Consider the following 19,600-nt stretch of genomic DNA (forward strand, 5'->3'; position numbering starts at 1 on the left):
TAACCAATTACTTCAATTTAAATAAGTAAGAGTTTGGAAAATAGTTTCAGTAATAAAACTATTAAGTAAGATTTAGTGTAATAATAAATTATTTGTACAAGATGCAATAAAAAGTATCGAGAAATTTATATGTGAAAAATATTAATCATGAAGAAAATAGTTGTTCTGGAAGGGAGTTCTGATCCAGGAAATTTATTCACAGCTCCAAGCTTATTAACTGTTACTGTGGGCTAACAAAGGAGTTTGTCAACTATAAACTGTCAAGATGAGAAGATAAGAATTGGTGTCAGAAAAGTGACTTCAGTGATGCATTATAAAATGGTACCCATAGATGCTTCGGTTTTGTATAAGTGTTTAGGGTTCATTTTAATGAATTTTAATTATTTTTAAAATTACAATTATAACATCGTCAAGTTTAAGTGAGTTTCTACCAACATTTTTAGAAGCATAGATCATATATATGTAGTAATTTGTACTACCAGATTATCTTATTTGGGGGCAGATTGCAAAACTGATCTCCTACTGTCTCTGCTCTTATTCTTAAAATTCCTATAAATGAGATTCTTGAGGTGGTAAGTGCAAGAACTTAGCACGGTGCCTATAATCTAGTAAAACCTCGATAAACATTAGTTGTTGCTGCTCCGTTATCACTCTTTTATTATATACCATTGGTTAGAAAGGTTGTCACATTGTACTAGTTGTTTTCAAATTCATGTCTGCAGATGTCCACTCACATAAAATTACACAGTTGAATACATTAGTGGAACACACATGTGCCAGACTCGATTAAATGTCAGGCAGAGTGAGGCACATGTGTTCAGCCTGTGCCCTCATCATGGCCCAGCAGCCACTTGTGCAATAACAAGGAAATGTTTAGCATGTGCAGCTGTGGTAATGTGTAATAAATCATTTTGGTTCTCATTTGCTAACATTTATAATAATTATAAACAATGTACTCTTTTGTTAAACATTTTTATTAACTTTGAAACAAAAAATTTCCGTTACTCTTTTTCAAGCCTCTGGGTCATTGCTTTATTCTTAGGGTACAACATGTACATTGTTGAGTGCAGATCTTAAGTGTACAGCTCAATGCATTTTTACATATGAATATGCCCATGTCACCTTCATACAGAGCAAAATAGAATATTTTGAGCACTCAAAAGGTTTCCTTTTGCCCTTCCACCCAGTAATAATCTAGATTATGTTAGGACTTCTTCACCCAGTGATAATCCAGATTATTCTAATGGAAGAGGATTCCGAGATTGCAAAATGGCCTGTTAAATATTCTTACCATTTTTAACTGTGAATTTCAGTGGATCGAAGTTCTTTTATACTCTCTAATTGAAACAAAATACAAGATAAATTCTATGCTACCACTGATACTACAAAAACTGTCAGATTTTGATATTTTTGAAAACACATCATTGTTCTTTTGATATTAATTCATAATTATTAAGGATTTTCATTCATAAAATAAATGTATAAGTAGATTTTACTGTTATCTTTTTTATGCTTTGGGATTCTGTGTACAATTTCACTGTAAAAAGTCTCCTTCTAGAACTAGCAGTTTTCCTCTAAGATGTTGGGTACATGTTGGTGTCTTAGGACTCAGTGATATGTTGGAATTGATTGAGGGGAAACAGTGGACTTGCAGCTAACTTCCTGAGGATTTCATTTAACATGCTCTCTACACCATAGTCATAATGAGTGACTTTCACAATATGGATTAGTTTTTGTCTATTGGCCTGTGTCTATATGACTGTGTATATGAACATGGGAATTACATATCTATGAATATAGGTGAAAAAAATCAATTGAAAACGGCTGACTTAGGTCAGTGGTTGGCCATGTTTAGTATTCTACCAACCAAGATAGCATGTTGTGGGGATCATTTTTGAGACAAGTCCAGCATAATGACAACAAAGTAGATTCCTGGGTTTTTTTTATTTATTTTTTGACTGGTAAGGGGATTGCAACCTTCAGCTTGGTGTTGTCTGCACCACGCTCAGCCAGTGAGCGCACCGGCCATCCCTATATAGGATCTGAACCCGCGGCCTCGTGGCGCTACCAGCACCACACTCTCCCGAGTGAGCCACGGGGCCTGCCCAGTAGATTCCTGTTTTGATGATTGTATTCTCTGGTCCACAAGGCTTGTAATTCCAGACAAGTAGCCATGACATTTGGTCTGATAACAAAACTAAATATTGTATTTCTTTACTTATTCTTTTTCAAAAATAAAAATTGGGAATAATTTATACAATATATCCAGTATAGTGTAAATGAAACAATAATAACCAAGCAAACAAATCAAGGTACAGGAAAAATAATGCAAGAACAGTTGGATAAAGCTAGAGAAGACTTAATACCCAGATATGCAGAGCGTATGGTTCTGTATAATTAATAGAGGCAGGATGCTAGTATCAGCAATATATACCTAAAAGTCTCACCTCCAAGGTTTTACTCTAGGAGAATAGCCACAAAATATTGCCCTAAAGAAGAAAAAGAATGTTTTTGACCTGACAGCTTATTTGGAATGACTAGCAGTTAATGTGGCAGAAAAAAAATGTCTATTCAAAGAAGAAATGTGTTAAATTGCATTGAAATTCTGCTACAGTATCACTTATTTTTATAAAAATGCTCTAACTTCATTGTTAGATAATATTGTAATAATAAATTGTAGCTTTCACTACATGTGAATAGATACATGGACATACACTTGCATTAGTAAAATGTAGTAAAAACGTGTACTCCCAGGCTTTATGAAAAGTATGAAATACACATATCTACTCACTCTAATTTCTATCATATTTTGCTTGTGTTTAATTATCAGATAACACAAAAAAAGTGAAAGGAGCTATTTTAGGGATCTTGGAGAGAATAAAAATGAATTCTTTTAAAATTAATTTCTGGTGAATTCAAAATGCAGAACATATTTTTCAAGGGCAAATTCTTCCTTTTTGTCAAAAACATCAAGTTCAGAATAGAAAAATTTTCATCCAAGGCAATGTGTTACTTTTATTGCCTGTATGAACAGGAGGGACTTTCATGGAAGAGGAAGTATGATTTAGTAGAAGCCTAGGGCTGGGAATCCTTACTCTTGAATTTAAATTTCACCTCTATGCTGGGCCAGCTCTGTTTGAGAGTCACCCAGGCTCACTACCGACATCTGCAAAATGGAGTTAAGGCTACCTGTACCTTCCTTGCTCATTAGACTGTGAGGAGGGATACATCAGTATTAGCTGGAGAGCTCTTCAGTTTCTTAGTAAAATTTTCCTAAATGCACTGTGGCATTCCGTGAAAATTCTCTAAGGATTATTACTATGCAGTATTTGACTACAGGACCATGCCCAACACTACGTGCAGTAGACAGAATGCAATATAAAATTATATGTACCACTATTACTTAATTTTGAGTACCGCCTTAAAGAGTATTGACTTATTGCTACAAAATAGTGTAAGCATGGGTCACTTCACAAGACACTTGATAGTTAAAAGATTAACTTGCATTCCAATCACAAAATAGTACATTTAAAAGAAGTACAAAGATAAACTGGAATTATAACAAATGTATTGGCCAGAGCAGACTAATGTAAATTTTGACTTACATCTTAAAACCTTAAGTTACAGTAAGAATTGCAGTTTTACTGTTTGGTCTGCTATTTTAATAAAAAGGACTATATACAATGAAAAATTTGAGCAATTATAAGTTAGTTAAGGATTCCCTATAAAAGTTAGAAACAAAGACATTTATTTATTTATTTATTTATTTTTTTATTCATTTATTTTTTTTCATGACCGGCACTCAGCCAGTGAGTGCACTGGTCATTCCTATATAGGATCCGAACCCGCGGCGGGAGAGTCGCCGCACTCCCAGCGCAGCACTCTACCAAGTGCGCCACGGGCTCGGCCTGAAACAAAGACATTTAAAACTTATTTTTGTAAGCTGCTGTGGATTGCTGAGTTGTTTTTAGTTTATGGTATGAAGTTTGAAAGCTAGGTGTTGTTACGTAAACAATGAATTGGAAAGAGAGGGAGAAAATGGTATGTGCTGAGCAGTGATTATGAGGCAGGTACACCACATCCCTCATCTCTTTTCATCCCCACAACTGCATAAAGTGGATATTAATATTCCCAACTTCAGAGATGAGAAACCTAAAGTTGAATGAGTTTATATACCTTGTGCAAGAACAGAGTAAGTGTATTTTGAAACTAGGGTCTAGCCCGGTCTGACTCTGAAAGCTTTCTTCTTTCCATTACACTGTAGAGGAACATGGAATTCGGAGTCCCTGCATGGTCAAAATCTCACTGTATGACCCAGAGTAAATCATGTATATTCTCCTCCTCAGTCAGGTTAGTGCTCAGATATGGACCACATGATCTCCAAAATGCTTTCTAGCTCCGAATTCTCTCAGGGTAGTGGAAAAAGCAATATGTTTAGAATTGGTGCTAATTTCTGTCTGACTAGGCGCTATTGTGACACCTAACAAGTCCCAGAAATCCTTAGGGCGGGCACTCATTTACAGAATTCAAATGTAGTAATTAATGCCTCTTTTCCTGCTGCAGGACTTTTATAAGGACTAGATAATATGTGAGAAGGTGTTTTGTGCCTCTATAGTACTTCACAGATGTAGAATATCACCATGATCTAGCAGTCATAGCCTCTTCAAGACCAACAATTGAAAATATTTGTAGAAAAACAAAGGTGTGCAAGGCTTCCATTTACAGGATGTGATTTATGAAACCGTTTTGTGTTGTCAAGAGTGTTTATGCTCTTAACTCATCATAGGAAAATGAAAAGTCATTCTCAGTAGTTATGAGTTTTATTAATGACTTGAACTGTTAACAATTCAAAGAACATGCAGTCTTAATAGCTTTCAGAAATAGCAACAACCTATTTTGAAATGTACACAAACTGTGAAATTTTCTTTAGAAAGCACTCTGCAGAATTTGCTGAGACTTACATGTATACTGTGGACTGGAAAGCCATGAAAAGTAGTCATTTTTCACTAGAGTATGACTTTTATTTGTATCATAATTAGCAGAATGTGTAGGTGCAAGTTTCACACTTTAGGAAAATTAATTGCAGAGGATTCACATTTGTCTAGCTGGTTACTTAATTAGAAATTCAATATATAAAACTGAAATATTCCGAAACAAAAATACAAAATGAGATAGAAGCAATTTATGGGAAGGAACAAAACCATTTTACAAAAGAATTAGAAAGCAGACATGTAGACCAAGGAAACATGATGTGTGTTTGGTACAGGAGCACAGTAGTGGTTTGCACATGCCCAGTGCACACCTGTCCTTTCCAGAACTGCTCTTAGCAGTCCTTATGATCCACCCTACATTACTGAACTGAACGTTTGGTCCTAAAACACATCTGCATACACATGCATTTGAAATGTGGTTATATTTGATGTTTTCTGTAGGTCGTCATTTTGTCTCTTTGTTGATTTCCCAAATAACAAAAAGAATTTGGAGAAAGAAACAAGAAGACTCCCATAAAGTCTCCCATATCGTAAAGGGATGATATGATGCATTTGGGTTGAGCTACAGCGATCACCTCAAATTCCCTGCCATAACTTCCAGATCAGTTGCTCTGAGACCTAAGATTTGAAATCAGTTCAGTCATGTATGAGTTCAAAAAGAAATATAATTGTTTACATTTGCCAAATTTTCTATAGTGATATTTTTTACCTGGGAAAATGTATTATAAAAGCCAAAAGATAAACAACAAACTACAATTTTGCATATTAAAAATAAGTTAAATAAAGAATGAGTCACAGAAGAGTATCTTACTAAGCAAGGAGAATTAAGAAGAGAACCCTAAACGATTTAGTCAGTAATTATTTTTATTAAATATATGTGGACTGTTGTGTGGAGGACTAATATGTCAGTTACCGTCCTCTCTTCCACTGAAATTCTTTCCCCAGGTTTCTCTTGCTCTTCCAGTGCCTCTCTTTTCCCCGACTTCCTTTTAGATTTGCTTTTGTTTGGTGATTTCTGTCTCCTGCAAACTAGAAACTTTAAAGTTGTCACAGTAATCATAATGGCTCTTATAATAAAGAAAATGTGTTGTATACATTTTTTTGACTTAAAAATAAAACATTTTCCATGAACCGTTTCACTGAATAGTCTCCCAGTAAAATTGTTGTATCATTGAGAACAGAGGTGGTTGTTCTCTTGCCCTGTGTGTGTGCTCTAGAGCCAAATGCTTTGGTTCAAATCCCAGACCTGCCATATACCAACTCTGTCATCTTGGCAGATTACTTGATTCCTCCAGGTTGCAGTTTCTTTGCTTGTTTTTCATTTTTAAAATAGGTAAAGTACCTAAATCATATGGAGGTTGAGTAGACTAAATGAGGCAATACTTATAAAGTACATAGCAGAGAACATGGCAAATAGTACATGCTTAAGAAATGTTCATTTGAAAAATTAATTTACTGGTTATTTAATCTCTAGTTGGATAAAGTTATCTACTGAGGACCAGCTTTGTGAAAGGGACTGTATTTTACCCTGGAGAGAATACAGCTTGGGTATCCACATTAGAATTAAGTACAAATCTTGCTTCTCTCACTAATTATATGAACTTGGGCAAGCTATATAACTTTTTGGAACTTGTTTCATCATCCATAAAATGGGTTGTTTTCAATATTGTCACATGGTTGGTTTAGGGATGAGATATGGAGAGAGCCTAAAACAGTGCCTGACAAAAGGGTGCTCAATAAATTAGCTCTATATTTGTTGTGGATGTTATAATTTGAGTTCTTCAAGAATGAAATTTAGATAAAGCTCACGAATGTATACAAGAAGAAAGCATCAAGAACACAAACTGTAAGTGAAAAATATATATTCTAACAATATAATTGTGGCATTATCCTGCCGATGACGCCAATTTGTCTGGGTAGGCTAAGGCTTGGAATCCTTCCCACAGCACCAATTGTCTAGCTCTTAATACTGTTCATGATGCCAGTTGTAAAGCTAGGTGACCATGCTATTTGTTGGGCTCTTTTACCTGCTGGTAATCCTGCACCAACTGGGCTGACTGTTAAGCTAGGACTGGGTCTGGAGCTCCCAGACCCCTCCAGCCCATTCACAGACTGGGTCACAAACCCTTCATATGCCAGGCTGGGTCACCAGACACCTTCATGCAGGTCTATGAGCTAGGTAGCCAGCCAAAAGGTCCTTGGAGCCATAGGTTGGAAAGCATAGCCATGCAGGGTGGACACCCGAGGTAGACACCTGCCCACCTGCTTCACTAAAACTCCTCTCCCTGTCTCTCTCTCTCTCTCTCTCTCTCTCTCTCTGCCTCTCTCTCTGCGCTCTGTAGAACACAAGAATAGCAACAAAACTAAGAACATACATTAGCGTGCATGCGCCCTAACTCCGCACATGCACACCATTTGCTTACAAAGGATGCTGAACCACACCCAACTGGACCCGAGGTGAGGGCCCTGACCAAACTATTCTGTTTTCCCAATAATAATATAGCCTGTGTAGAGGAGGTGAGAGAGAAAAATCACTCCCGTTGAGGTGGTCAAGGAGGGCTTCATTGCAGAGGTGGGACTTGTTCTGTATTTTAAAGATAACTAGGATTTATACATCAGAGGCAGAGAGAAAATCATTTCTGATGCATGAAATGGTGTAAGCTGAAGCTTAGCAAGAAAAAATCAAGTCTAGCAGGAAAAGTTTCTTATTGAGAAGCGTTGTGAAACAGTACTAGTAGGTTAGGGACAGAACATGAAGGTCTTTAATGTCATTTTAAGGAGTTAAGTGTTTATCCCGTAGACATCAAGAAACCCCTTGATGGTTATCAAACTAAGGTTGATATAATGAGGGAAGTAGTTAAGGGATATGTTTTAGGGTTCTTCGTTGCTGATAATAGCATCCACTCTAACAATTTATGATGAAAGGCGGTTTTTAAATGTTATGCCAACAGAGCAGCCAGAGAGCACTTCGAGCAAAACACCTGTGCCACTTCCTACCTACCAGTTGCATCTACAATTGCAACCGGATGCCAGAGTCTCCTCCCAGCTGTCGCAGAAGGACTTATGTCTCTGCTGTCTGCTTACCAGAAGACCCATCTTCTGCATACATCTTTTGCTTTGGCGTGTTGGAAGCTAGCTCACACATAGAACCTTAGTTGCAAGGGTCTCTGGGAAATGTAGTTTTTAGCTTCCCAGGCTCTTTTTTTTTTTTTTTTTTTTTTTTTTAGGATCTCAAAAAACAAGAGGCTGGAATGGATGCTGAGTGAGCCAACTTCCAGTATCTGCTCAGATGGCTTGTCTTTTAGTAGTACACCAAGTCGATTGTCAGGGACAGAGATGGGTCCATGGCATCCAGCAGATACCAGTGGACTCTGTGAGATTATAACCACTCATTTGGAGGGATTGCAATAGCAGTAGAAAATAAGGGATAGCTGAGACATTTCAGAGATATAATTACCAAATGTTACTGACTGTAAAGGACGAGAGAGAAATCAACAATAGTTACATGGCTCTGAAGTCTGGTACCTTGAAAAATACTCATCTTACTGATAGAAACATGGGTGGAGAATTGGTACTAGCTGAAAGATAAATTTGATGTTAGATATGTTGAGTTTGTATTGATAGTGGAATATCAGATAAGGAGTTGGAAATGCAGAATTAGAATTTGGGCAAGATTAGAGCTAAAGATGTAACCTTGGGTGTTTTGCTGTAAAAAGAAATTGATGACAAATACATATAGTAAGGATTTATTGAGCCAGTATGACAATTGCAACAGGAAGACACAGAGGTCAGGTCACCCTGAGAAATACATTCCGAAGAGGGCCGCAGAGCTTAGCATTTTATAATCACAAAAAGGGGGAAGGATGAAAGGAGAGAGAAGATAGCCCCGCCTAATTACTTCATCAGGTTTTTTATTGGTTGTACATGATGTACACATTTGGGATTGTTACTAGGTTATATCCTACATGCGGGGGTCTAAGGTAAGGATCACAGGAAGCATTCTATTATTTTATGGCTTTTTGGTGCCATCCTGTCTGCTTCTAAATAAAAGTGGTCTTATGATAACATTTTCCGGGACAGGTGGACATGACTACTGACTTATACCATATCTCCCAAGGCACTATAATTTAGGTAACCTGGTCAGCAGATTTTTTAATTATCTAGAGATGCCCACATGAAGTACCTTAATGAATGCCTATGGAGACTGAGAAAGGAGTGACAGAAGGAGATGGTGAGGTGTCTGTCAGAGATTCTGGGGTGGGGGTAGAGGAAGGGGTTAGCTCAGAGACATGAACACCAAGAGAAATGTGGGATTCAGGGCTTGTGTGTGGGGAGTGGAAATCAACAAAGCTAGTTACTGAGGCAAGATTATACTGAATTAAAAGTAACACTAAAGTAGCTGAGGTCAAAGTCACATCACAAGAGGTAGTAAAAAAAAAAAACATAAGAATTGGAGTCAGATGGTAGACCACCCATTGCAGAAGGTAAGCTGTGAAAGAAGCAAGAGGTTGTGACCTTTTTTCTTCTTTGTATTTCAGAGGAATCTTACTCCATATATTTCTGAGGGCCAGGGAAAGAAACTTAATAAACAGAAGTGATTTAAATCAGACATTTCTTCTCAGAAATAAAAATGTTAATGTCATTTTTGTTAAATGCTGTTGGGATTATAAGTAAATTCAGCAGTGTTCTGTGGGCTTGTTACGTTGGAGGTGGTTTGGAATGGGCATACATGTACATATGGAAATTTAACATGATAGCCTATTGTAAGATATGTCTATGTTAGAACTGTGTCTGAAAAGTACATTAAAGTTCAGAAAGATGTTAAGATTTTATAAAGGATACTAGGAAGAACATATTTTGGTATAATTTTGGTATAATAACATAGGATGGCATAATTTGAATTTAATATTGTACAAATGTACAGTATTTTCAAATTTCATACTTGTTAATTCATGATCAAGGCAGAAAGGCAGGGTGTAAACAGATCATCATAAGACTACAGAGACATTCTACAGTAATTCATGTTAGCAAAATAGAAATATTCTATTTTTCACTCCTTCAACTCATATCGCTGTTACTTAAAAAAGCCATAATTTAGTCCATTGTTTTGCATGGTGTGAGTGATTCAGACAGGGGAGCAGGACTGTGTGTAGCATAGGATACATATATGAGAGGAAGGAGATTTCAAGGTCCCTGCTCCTTAACACTGCTCTGCACACAGAATACAGTAAATCACTCCAACTGACTGTCCTGTTTTGACCTGACCAGATTGATGATGCTTTTGTAAACACAGCCACAATTATGACATGGCTTGGCAAATTAGAGCCACAGACAAAAGTACAGTAAACTTGTTTGACTCCCATGCCAGCCACTCATCTGATGTGCAATCAGCACCACATTTAAAAATGTATAGACTCAAAACTGAAAAGAAACTAAAGTCACTTCACAACCACTGGGTCATACTTCCTAATCAGCAGGTAATTTTTATAGTCAGTTTCACATTAAATTTCCAAATTACCTGTTACTCTGGGATTTTTATAGAATACAGTCTAATCCAGCTAAAGTGATTCAAGTTTGTCTTGCTATTTAGCAGCATGTTGCAATACTCCAGTTACTTTTTATTCTAAAATTAAGCATTTAAACAGTTCTTCATAATGAGATTCCCTAGTTATGCATAAGTTGGGAGCTGGCTGTTTTGGAATAGTCTTTACTGCAATCTCTTAGCATTCAGCCGGTCGATACCAGTACCCAGGGAAATAGAATCCTCGTACTAGTTACTGCCCTTACTTCAGGGGAAAGTTAGGCACAGAGACATGGGGCAGCCATGAGCAGACATCACCATTGCTGCCTGGGGACTCCAGTAGGTAAGGACAAGACCATCATGCTAAGACTTATCTGGTACGTGCTGTACTCCAGGCATTGCTGTGAATGAGAGGCTGTAATTATTGTCTATAAAGATGAGAAAACTGTGGTATAGCAGATTAGATTTCTCACCCATAGGACACACGACCAGTAAGTGGTAGAATCTGGATTTGAACCCAGACAGTCTGCTCTAGAGTCTGTACCTCTAACTATGAACTAGGTAGCCCTTCTGTGAAAATTTCTGTTCTTTGTTAACTCTCCAGCTTAGAAAGTCCTTCAGGGCAGGGGCAGTATTTTATACATTTATATATCACTTGTGTCTAGTGCTGGGCCTGGAAAACAATAGAAACTACGAAATGTTTTGATCCATTAATTATTATTTTTGAATATTGAATTGTAATTTTATCCCTTGTACAATTAGCTGAATCATATTGCTTTCTCAAATTCCCAGGGCAGAAATGCAAGAGTGAAAAACATCAATTGGTTCTATTTTAATTTTGTCGTTTCTTTTTTAAAAAATCATGGTATTTCTACTTTACTCTTTGTTAAATGCAGTTTTAAGACCCATGCTTTGTGTGCTGTTGCTTATTACATATATGGAATTTTTATTCTGTTTGATCGTTGGTTAATTCTTATTTCTGCAGATATCTTAACGACTGTGTGAAGACTCTCGCTTTCCTTTTTTCAAAGCAGAAATAAAGCTAAATAATAAGGATGCATTTGTGGATAATTTCCAGACCCAGCCTATTTTGCATAACATCTGTATTTAATCAGGGACTACAAATTTAAGCAAACTGCTCTAATCATATTTTGTAAATTCAGTTTGTCTTGATTATTTAAAAGAGGATATCAGGAATGGTAGATTTAAATATTTAAATATGGGTTAATTATATTTTATGGCCATTCATCCATCTACATTTTCTAATAATGATGATTGAGGGAAAATAGTTCCAACAAAAAATTTGCAGGAATTTTAATAGATGGTTTGACTTACAGACTTCTAAAATCATAATCTCACTCATTGATAATGGTGTTATGTGCATTATTCTCATGTTTGGCCAGACCACGTAGGAAATGTGAGTATTATGAAAGCCTTGTATACAGTAGTTTGAATAATATATTGTGTGGTCAGTTTTCCAGACGACAACAAATTCTCCAAATCCCTGGCACCAGTGGGGTGTCCAACAATTCAATTAAATTCTCATGCTAACTGCCCAGATAGTACAGACTCCACAGGTCAGCAGTCCCTCCAGACTGCTCCCAATTCAGATACCAGCCACAAATGGGGTCCCCAGGCTACCCACACTTCTTCCTGGCCAACTGCAAATTGGGGCAAGTTTCCATGATCCCTCAAGCTTAAGAACTGGCTAGAATGATGCACAGAACTTAGGAAAGTGCTTTCCTTATAATTACAGGTTTATTATAAAGGATACAACTCAGGAACAACCAAGTGGAAGAGATGCATAGGACAAGGTGTGAAGGAGAACATCTGGGGCCTCCGTCTCCTCTCTGGATGCTCTGTCCTCCAAGCACATTGATGAACACAGCAGCCCAGTAGCTCTCCAGATCCTGTCGTTTAGTGGATTTTATTGAGGTTTCAGTACATAGGCAAGTTTAATTAAATCATTAGCCACTGATGATTGAGCTCACTATTTATTCCCTCTCCCCTCCCCAGAAGTTGGAGGGTGGAGCTAAAAGTTCTAACCTTCTTTCTAGTGATGAGCTCCCATCTGAAGCTATCTAGGAGCCCCAACATGTGACACATTATTAGCATAAACTAAGGTATGGCCAAAGGGGGCTTGTTATGGATAACAAAAAACACTTCAATCACTTAGGAATCCCAGGGGTTTTAGGAGCTCTGTGCTAGGAGCCAGGGCAAGGTCCAAATATGTACTTTTTATTATACTATGTATATACACACTAATACATATATTTTCAGTAATATTTTCGTACACAAATTAGATGTTCATTTAAATAGCCCAGACTACTTACTCTATGACTACTTACAGACAATTCCCAGTGGCGAGCAACATTATTGTTTGGTAAACACGAAACTAGAAGTAACTAAGTTTTGCTATGCACTCTGCTATTCTAGCTCACCTCTACTTAACATTTTTGAAAATAGAGTTGCTTCTTTGCTCAGAAAATAAAGTAGGATGTTGTTTGAGAGTGTGGTGGGGAGACTGCCTGGCCCGACGTGAGTTGCAACCCATGTGTGACTTTGGGTTAGGACTGTAACCTCTCAAGCTTTTCTCATTTAAAAAGCGGGAATGATGATACCTATGTCAGAGGCTGTTGTGTGGGTAAGTAAAACTCGAAGCACAGTACAGAGTTTGCAGTAAGCTGTCACTTTTAAGAAAACACTGTCTATGTAACTGCTGAGTGTCGTGGAACACATCGTACCCACTCTGCTTCTCCAGGATCTGTTACTCAGTTTATCCCTCGGAAACATGGTCAGGCTCTCTTTTTTCAGTTGGTTCCTTCCACTTACCGTATAAAATTGTGGCTTCTGTTTTCTTTAGAAAAATGAAAGGGAAGGAAAGATGATATTGATAGTAGTCTTCATTTCCAGTTATGCTGCATACCACTTGCCAATAAACTCTTATGTAAAACTCATACTTCTTTAATATTATTTTTCTGAAGTGAAATCTTCCACTTTGACTTTCTAGGGAGAAAAATCCCAAAACTTCTATTGCCAGTCATCAGAGACATTGTGCCTTCTGAGCTGCATCCCTGTGCGTGAACTCCGGCTTCCAGCTATGGAGGTCACATGCCGTGCTCATCTTTCCCCGTCTTCCTTTCTGCCCATACTTGTTTCCTCACCTACTTGTCTGTCTGCCTCTCCAGACCTGCACAGAAGTTGTACTTTATGAGACCCAGACCAAATCTCATGCCATTAGCTTGAAGGGTTTTTTTCCTCCTCCAACTTCATGAAGTAATTAGTGTTTCTGATATTTCTTTATTTTTTCCATTATATGCTCTCTTGCAACAACTCTTCTATTTGGAGAACTGGGTGTTCTTGATCTTATATTGTTATTGATTGACCTTTCTGATGCTATTGGACACTCACCCAATTGTACTGTTGTCTTTTTTAAAATTAGAGGCTGTATCTTGATTACTGTAATATTACCTAAGTCGATTGGCAGGTGCACGGAACATAGTAGTGTCTAATTCATCTTAATCGATTCTTTATTGTTCATCTTTTTTTAAAAAATCACAATGGCAGGGTGCTTTATAAGCAAACAAAAGAATGATGTAGTGATCCGTATCAAAAATGACCAAAATAACTAAATCAGATTTTGCTTTGATTTTGTTAATATATAGCAAATATGTGTTTCTGCAGGATAAACCCTGTATCCTCTTTGGCCTGTGCTACACGAAGCAGAGGAAACAGAATACCCATGGCTGGAAGTTGGGTAGAGGGGGGAATGGTGAATTTGAATGTGACTAGTATAAATGATGTTGACCAGTTTTGGGAGTGCTGGTGCATTTTGGAGGTGCTTATATGGTGGGTGCATTGCTATTTTTCCAGTCCAGTTGGAGGGCTGTCATGTGATACTTCATATATTTCTTGCCAATCTCCACAAGCACCTTTTAGCCCTGTGAGTACTGATTGATGTGTTTGGCAGCTCTTAGCTTCAGGTGCCAAGTTCTACAAAAAGTGTCCCTTTATAGGCTGGTAGGTCAGGTCCTGGCTCTTTTACCTTGAAGTTTTCCAAGTTTCTTGGCCATCAGTACAGACAGTGAGAGAACTGCTACAACAGCTATCTATGGATCAGACTGCTCTGTGATTCAACACTTAATCCATACCTTAGACACCATTCCTTGTGAATTATTTGGAGTCCACTTGAAGAAAACAACTCAGGATTTTTAAACACACACCCAAATACATTTAATTTCAACACATTTTAAAAATAATTAAAGATAACGGTTACATTTAATTACCAGAGTGGATTTTTTTCTAGCATTTGAAATTTTCCTGGAAGTGAAATGTAAGCTACATTTCCTTTTTAGAGATGGCTTATGATCTTTAGGATCTAGTTTATGCCATTTTCATTATTCCTGTGAGCCAAATGATGTAAAATTATGTCCTGCTCAAAAGAAAAATGGCACAACATAATGATCTATAACACCTTGAAAGAATGCTGGATGGTAATAGGTCCAGTTTGGGGTAACAAAATGCCTGTATTACATACTTTAACTTTGCCTCTCTTTTTAGCCTAAATGAGGCATCTCAAAATTAATTCAGCCAGAGACAGAAAAGGCATTGGAAGTAATTCCTTGACTACTTACTACTTTTTCTCATCAGAGCTCACCAAATAAAAGGCATTACCAGTGGGGTTAATAGAATAACTACCAGTCAGAATATCTGCCAATTCATGAAATTTCTCCAACTCAATCTACACTAATAGCTAAGTAAAAATATTTCAATTCACGTAATAAAGGACTAGAACCTTAATGTACCATATACTGAATACTGAAAAATAATATATCAGACTTATATATGTGCAAAGTGAAGTGGAAAATTGAAGCAATTATCAGAGTATCTGAGGTCAAAGCAGGAATATGGGATATGTATTACCTGGATAAATGTCAGTTCCACAATATAAGTTGTATTGCTTTGTAGATGTAATCTAAATTTTCCTCCCCAAAAAGCTCACCATAGCATTATTTTTTATTAACTTCCTAAGATGTCTTCATCACTTTTACTTCAACTTCTTTCTTTCTACTACTCTTCAACATACCTTTTATTAGTAATTCTGTACCCAGTGCATGCAAACACCCTGAAAGTGATAATAATAGAATTGATGAGATTATTTACTTTAAAAAAATAAAGAGAGAGAGAAAGAATGTACATAAATATATGCACACACAAACACATAGATATACTATGTATTTGTAAACATATGTAGAATGAATGTTATTTATAATAACTAGCTGTTGAAAAGGCTGAAAAATATATATCGCTAAGTAAAACAGGGAAAAAGTAGTTCCTGGAAGATCTCTATTGCTTATATTCTTAACTCAGCAAAGACATGGCACATAAAACATGTTTTATTTTGAAGTAACTTTGGAATTTAAAAGTTGCAAAAATACTGTAGAGAGTTTACATATACCCTTCGCCCAATTTCCCTAATGCTAATATCTTGCATAATCATAGTATAATTATCCAAACCAAGAAATTATCATCAGTTCAACAATTAACTAAACTATAGACCTTTTTCAAATTTCACCAGTTTTTCCACAATGTCCACTAACTTTCCACTAATATCTCCAGAGGTGAGGGAGTGCTGGATGCTTCTGCCTTGGCATTCTGGCTCAAGATGGTTCCCATGCATAGATGGTGCCAGGTGCTGGCTGAAGCAATATTTAATATTTCCCTACTTTATACCAGACATAGGGCCTGGTACTGGGCATATAATCCCAAGGCTGGTAAGTGCAATGGAGGACAGATGCAGGAAATAATGAAAGTCTATAATATGGAGACATGATCTGGTTTGGTGAGTTGGGGAAAGTGAAGTGGTAATCTGAGCTAAGGAACTGAAGAATGAATAGGAGTTAATAACTAGGTGAGGGGCTGGGGGCCTGTAAGGAAGGTTGTAAATAAAAGGAACAGCACATGCAAAGACTTTGGCTAAGAGTGAGAAACTATAAAAAGGCCAGGGTGACTGGATCATAGGAAGTGGGGGGTGGGGGTGGGGGAACTCTTGGAAGGTGAAGCTGGAGAGGGGGCAGGGGGGCAGGTAATAAGCATTCAGGCCATGTTAAGACTTAAGTATTTCAAAAGCAGTGGAAAACCACTAAAGGGACACTGGAGCCAGAAGAACAAATTTGTCTCAAAAAGGAGTGGGGGAGGAGATTTTTGGAGTTGTGCTGGTGAGAGAGGAGTGGGTTAAAGTGGGTCAGTGACAGTGGAAATGAAAGTGGATAGAATGGAGACAGCGTAATAGACACGCAGATGATGGATTGGATATGGGGAGAGAGGTTCAGTCTAGGACAACTCCTGGGTTTCTGAATTGTTTGACAGAATTGGTGTTGGTGCCATTTACTGCTTGAGGCAACACTGAAGGAGAAACAGACTGGTTTTTGGCTCTTCTGGCATCGAAGGAAGAAGGGTGGAGAAGGGTCATCACTTATCTCTCTTAATGTTGGTCATGACATCATATGAGCCTAAACTGAGTCCTGAAACTCCAGTTTCCCCATCAACAAGTGGGGATCAGTGGTGTTCTCGGAATGAGTAGGAAGAGAGGTTTAAATCTAAGAAGATGTCATGTTTTGGGGGATCCTGGCCCTGGTTTGTTGGTGTCCTCACTTAAATTCTGCCTCTGAAGCTCAGGGCTCACCTACGATTTATATGCTAAGGATGCTCAAGTCTCCAAGTCTGTTCTCAAATTTGTCCGTTGAACCCCAGACCTACATACGCACCTTACATTTAGAAGCTCATTGTGTGTTATTTTTTAATACAAAAACACAATCCTCCTCCTTTATTCCCTTCAATGACTCCTCTGATCACCCATATCAGAACCTATTGTCTGTCCAAAAATTAACTTAATTCTGCCTTGCCTCCCCGTACTTCACATATACTTAGACCAAGTCCCACGATAATTCCTCCTTTATTATGTATCCATCCTTCCCTCCCTCCTCCCACCGTGCCCCCTGCCGCCATCTTCGACCCCATGTTGCGACACTTGCAGTAGCCCTCCAGTGACCTGTGCCATGCATTCCCTTCTGGCCACCCTTTGAACTGCTTCCAAGGTGATTTTTCTAGTATACAAATCTGATTGACTGGTTCCAATCTTAAAGTCCTTTGGTAATTGTCCTTTAACTCTCTTTAACTACTAAGCACAATACAGAAGACCTGTAATATCCCGCCCTGCCAGGCCTGCCACACCCTTTACTCTAGTTATTTATATCAATTTGTATTTTTACTGTTGGCCACATTTCCACCTTTCAGTGCCTTTCCATATCTCTGGAATTGCTCTTTCCTCTTCCACATCTGAGACAATTATCCTTTAAATTTTACCTCATTTATCATCTTAGGAAAACTTCTATGTCTGCTCCAAAGCTTAATTCATATGCCCCCATGGTCATTTATTTTCTCCCATGGTATTCATCATATTGCACCACAATGGCCAATTGTTTGTCCAAACTCATATTGTCATGTAGGCTTCCTGAAGTCAGGAACCATGTTTTAATCAGTGTAGTCTACCTCACCTAGTTCATAGCATGTAGGAGTCTAGAACAAACTTAAGAGTCTAGAACAGTGCCTGGTACAGTAGATGTTCAATTAATATTTGAATTAATGAATAAATAATAGGTATACTATAATGTTGGTTCAATAAAACATGTAAGGGATGCATGAGGGTACTCCAAAAAGTTTTGGAAAAAGCAGAATTACAAGGTAATGTGAATCTTTCCATGATTTTTTGAAGTATCCTCGTATGTATGGTTCTGAGCAATAGAAGAAACATGAGTAATGTTCCGCAGCTCCCTGCCCCAATTCTTCACTCCTTAATCAGACATTTATTTATTCATCTGTATTCTAACTATGTCTTAACATTCTAGTTCATCTCCCCAAAATGTTTCTAAGAACCTTTCCCCGCTGGCCATAGCATATTATTTATCTCATACCTTCAACTCACTTTCATATTTAGGTGACTAATTTAGCTCCTGTTCTTGGAGTGTCTTCCTGCAGTTCTGCCTCTGAAAATTGTACTTATCTTTCACATGCTAGCCCAAAGGTCTCCTCCTCCTTGAAATCTTTCCCAGTATTTCACAATTTGAATTAATTCTAACCCCTTTCCTCTCTCCCGTAAAATTTGAAAGCCCTTTTAATTTTTCTACTCCATTTTATGATAGTTGCTACCTGTTTATCTCAACTAGACTATAAACTGTGTGAAGGCAGGGTTCCCATTTTATTCCACAATGCAAGATCTTGTGCATACTAGCTGTTGAGTAAAATTTGTTGGATTGAATTAATATTGGTCGATTATTGATGTTCTAGGTGCTTTGGAGGTATTCATTGAAGTAGCTCACATTTCCGAATCTAAAACTTTTTGTCTTTTTGTACATCTTGTTGCTTAACAAATGTTTATTATATGCTTACTGTGGACCATACATTGTGCTAAGCTCAGAGGATGCAGCAGTGACTTAGACAGACGTGGCCGTTGCCATCCATCCTCGTTTAGTAGGAACATCCAGCTAATCATACAACAATGATTTATTGAGTGCCCACTTTGTGGCAGGTAATGGAGATATGATGGTAAGCAAAAAGAGAGAAGTTCTGTGTTTCCTTGAAGCGTACACTCTAGTTGGAGAGAGACAGATTAAACTAAACATACTAACAAATGTGATCTTCCCATGCTAAGAGAACTAAGAGCAACCTGACCTAGACCTGGGGGTTGAACATGAGCTAACCAAGTGAGAAGGGCAGGAGAGAACATGCAGCCACTGCCCTGCAGACAGCAAGTGGGGTGGTGGGAGATGGGGCCAGGATTTATGAATATAATCGTGCACCAAATGCTCTCTTCTTAGAATTCCTCATTCTGTTGACATGTAGTGGAAATAAATGTTATTATTCTCTTTAAAATGCTATATTTTTAAGGCAATTTACTCTAATCTCTCTTTTGAAGTGTCTGTGGCATTAGAATAAGAGTTACAGTAAGCAGTGAACAAAGTGATCACAACGTTAATTCTATATAGTACTTAAGGTCAGCTCACTCTCCTAAAAATAACATCAATGCCTT

General features: G+C 37.7%; 1 protein-coding gene across 6 annotated transcripts in view; it reads left to right on the forward strand.

Moving 5' to 3' along the window:
• The window catches only part of KLF12 (KLF transcription factor 12), a 412,532-nt gene that overhangs the window by 323,995 nt on the left and 68,937 nt on the right, over positions 1-19,600 (forward strand). The gene's annotated exons all lie outside the window — the stretch shown is intronic.

The sequence above is a fragment of the Cynocephalus volans genome, chromosome 7, assembly GCF_027409185.1.
Source record: "Cynocephalus volans isolate mCynVol1 chromosome 7, mCynVol1.pri, whole genome shotgun sequence".
NCBI lineage: Eukaryota > Metazoa > Chordata > Mammalia > Dermoptera > Cynocephalidae > Cynocephalus > Cynocephalus volans.